Source organism: Elephantulus edwardii, unplaced genomic scaffold, assembly GCF_000299155.1.
Source record: "Elephantulus edwardii isolate Elephantulus edwardi_28Jun2011 unplaced genomic scaffold, EleEdw1.0 scaffold00009, whole genome shotgun sequence".
Taxonomy (NCBI): Eukaryota; Metazoa; Chordata; class Mammalia; order Macroscelidea; family Macroscelididae; genus Elephantulus; species Elephantulus edwardii.
In genome coordinates this window covers 25,703,970-25,707,462 of record NW_006399759.1, presented here as the reverse complement: position 1 = coordinate 25,707,462, position 3,493 = coordinate 25,703,970, and positions in this window count along the sequence as shown.

The following is a 3,493-nucleotide window of genomic DNA, read 5'->3' as shown; positions in this document are numbered from 1 at the left end:
CCAAGGGAGAAAGGTGTACAGTCTCCTATGCAGTTCATTGACTCTAAAAACTTGCTACAGGGTCAGCTATGAGTCGGTTCTGACTTGTCGTTACATAAAAACAACACTAGCCAGATAATTTGGGGAACATACCTCTAATTATATATTTGATATTCTTCTCATAAATTAACATATTGTAGATTATTGGGAAGAAAGGCTTTGTGATGTACTTCTGAGAACCAGCCAATAAACCCTTAGGGATCACAATTTTATACAACTGAATGTGGGATAGGATAAGCCTGACATTGTTTTGTTCTGTTATGTATGGAGGCTCAAGGTGTCAGGGCTGTCTGTAGCCACTAACAAAAATAGCACAGATTATAGAGAATAAGATCATAGAAGTAAATTTTCATTTTCATCACACCATATTAATTGACATGATTTACCACTGTTAACATTGACCTTGTAATCTAAGATTGTGCTTGTTTGTTTCCCTAATTATTCTCCTCACCCCCTTTCCAGCTCTCAGATGTGTAGCAAGTGGCTGAAAAGGCTATGACCTGAATCAGATGCACCTTAGTCTTCAAGTGATGTGATTGCTTTTTAATAATTTGGAGATATCTCTAAGAATTTCACTTCTCCAGAGCTCCTGAGTACTGGTACCAAGTGTATTGATTCTAGATCAAAGTGAGATAAATTCTTTGTCAGTTTTAATTTTTTCTTGCTATACATCTAAGAGCTGAGAGCTAGACAGTGAATAAGGATGACAGAAGAATTGATGCCTTTGTACTATGGTGTTGGAGAAGACCACTAAGTACTCTGGACTGACAAAAAAAAAACACATATGCCTTGAAGAAGGTGCAGCCATATTGCTTCTTTGAGGCAAAGATGATAAAGCTTCATGTCACATATTTTAGACAAGTTGTTAGAAGAGGCTTTTCCTTGGAGAGGGACATCATGCTTGGAAAGATGGAGGGTCAGCAAAGGTGAAGAAAACCCTTAACCAGGTGGACTGACACACTGATTGTAGCAATGAGTTTGAGTATATCAGAGATTGTGAGATGACAGAGGATAGAACAGGGTTCAGATCTGTTGTTTATAGGGTGGTTATCAGTTGTATGTGATGCTATGGCACCTAACAAAAACAGAAACAACTTCCACCCCTTTTCCATATTTACTGTCATTAAAAGGTTTCACCATGTGCAGTCCAAAATTAAGGAATAAAGAGTTATGCTTTCATTCTCTTCCATTCAAAAAGTTATTCTTTCATTCTAAATAAGAGAAATTATTTGGAACTTATATTGCAAAGTATCTTTCCTTAGTAATCTTTCCCTCCACACATCCCAGCACTGAAACGTCTCCTATTTGTCTAGCATAGTTTACAAAGCAAAGCTATTGCCTCTACATTGCAGATGCTCCAAAAAAGAATTTTAAAAAATAACCAAACCTGTTGCCAGCAGTTAACTGCAGTATGTGGTGAACCCATGTGTTTCTGACATTCAATAGCTATGACCTTTAAGAAGTATATCCTCAGGTTTTCTTTCAAGTACTTCTGAATGTTGTTTTTGTTGTTATGTGCTGTTGAGTCACCAGCAACTCATAGTGACCCTATGTACAGCAGCCCTAAACCCTGCTCTATCCTGTGCCAATCTTAGTGTCTCTAACACACCTACTCCCATTACCGCAGTCACTGAATTAATCCACCTCCTTGAGGGTCTTCTTTTCTTGTACTGTCCCTTCACCCTCCCAAGCATGATGTCCCTCTCCAGGGACTGATCCTTCCCTACAATATGTCAGAAGCATGTCAGATGAAACTTCAGAATCCTTGTCTCCAAGGAGCAATCTGGCTTCACCCTCTCCAGGACAAACCTATTTGTTCTCTTAGCAGTCCACGGCATATTCAATAGTCTTCTCCAGCACGACAGTTCAAAGGCATCAATTCTTCTGCTATCATCCATAGTCATTGTCCAGCTCTCTGATGCATAGCAGGTGATTACAAAGACCATGGTATCAGGCTAACCTTAGTCTCCAGACTGACATCATTGCTCTTCAGATATTATGGAGAGGTCCCTGACAGCAGACATTCCCAATGCAATTCATCTTTTAATTTCCTGTCTGATGATACCAAGAGTGTTGATTATGGAGCCAAGAAAACTAAAGCTGTTTACAATCTCAATCCCTTCATTATCTTTCATGATGCTTCCAATCAACCCAGTGGTAAGAATCTTTGTTTTCTTGATGTGGAGCTTCAATCCATATTGAAAACTGCAGTCCTTGCCCTTCTGCAGTAAGCACTTCAGGTCCTCTTCAGTTTGAACAATCAGAGTTGTGTCATCTGCATAACGCAGATTATTTATAAGACTTTCTCCAATCCTGATGCCATGCTTTTCCTCATATAGCCTAGCCTCCCAGATAATCTGTTCTCTATATAGATTGAAAATGTTTGGAGATAGGAAATATCCCTGGCATACAACTTTCCCAATTTTGAATCGTGCAGTGTTTCCTTGCTCTGTTCTGACAACTGCCTCCTAGTCCAAGTACAGGTTTCACATAAGCACGATCAATTGCTCTGGGATTCCCATTCTTCTCAAAGTCAGTTGCAGTTTGTTGTGGTCCACACAGTCAAATTCCCTTGCATAGTAAATGAAACAGATAGACATTCCTCTGGTACTTTCTACTTTCAGCCAAGATCCATGTAACATTACCTTTAATATCCCTACTACCATGGCCTCTCCTAAACCTAGCCTGCACTTCTGGCAGTTCTCTGTTTATGTACTGTTCTGGTCACTTTTGGATAATCTTCAAAATCATGCTTGCATGTGATATTAATGATATTGTTTGATAATTTTTGCACTCAGTCAGCTCACCATTCTTGGGAATGGAAACAAATATAAATCTCTTCCAGTCAGTTGGCCAGGTGGTGTCCTCCAGATTTCTTGGCACAAATTGGTAAGCACATCTAGGGCAGCATCTGTTTGTGGAAATAAAGCAATTGGTATGACATCCATTCCAGGGGCCTTTTTTTTTTAGCCAATTCTTTCAGAGTAGCTTGAACTTCTTTCTTCATAACCATAGGCTCTTGCTCATGCATTGTTTCATAAAACTTTTCTGAGTCTGTCAATTCCTTTTTATACAGTGGCTCTATATTATTTCTATCTTTTAATACTTCCTGGATCACTTAATATTCTACCCAAAGCATCCTTAGGTATACAACTCGAGGCCTGAATTTGTTCTTCAGTTCCTTGAGTTTACAAAATACTAAGTGAGTTTGGATCAAAGGATTTTATTTTTTTTCATCCCTTCTATTTTTTTTAAACTTAATGACATTTATTAAATGCATGTTAACTTTTTTTTTTAATTTTGTGTGCGTGTACCGTCAAATCAGATCTGACTGGTACAGGAGGATATTGCGCTTCCTTGTCCGGCAAAGCATCTGGTGGATTCAAGCCGTGTTCCTCTGGGATTGCAGTGCAGCTTCTTGAGCATGGTAACTTTTTAAATTGAGATTTTAATG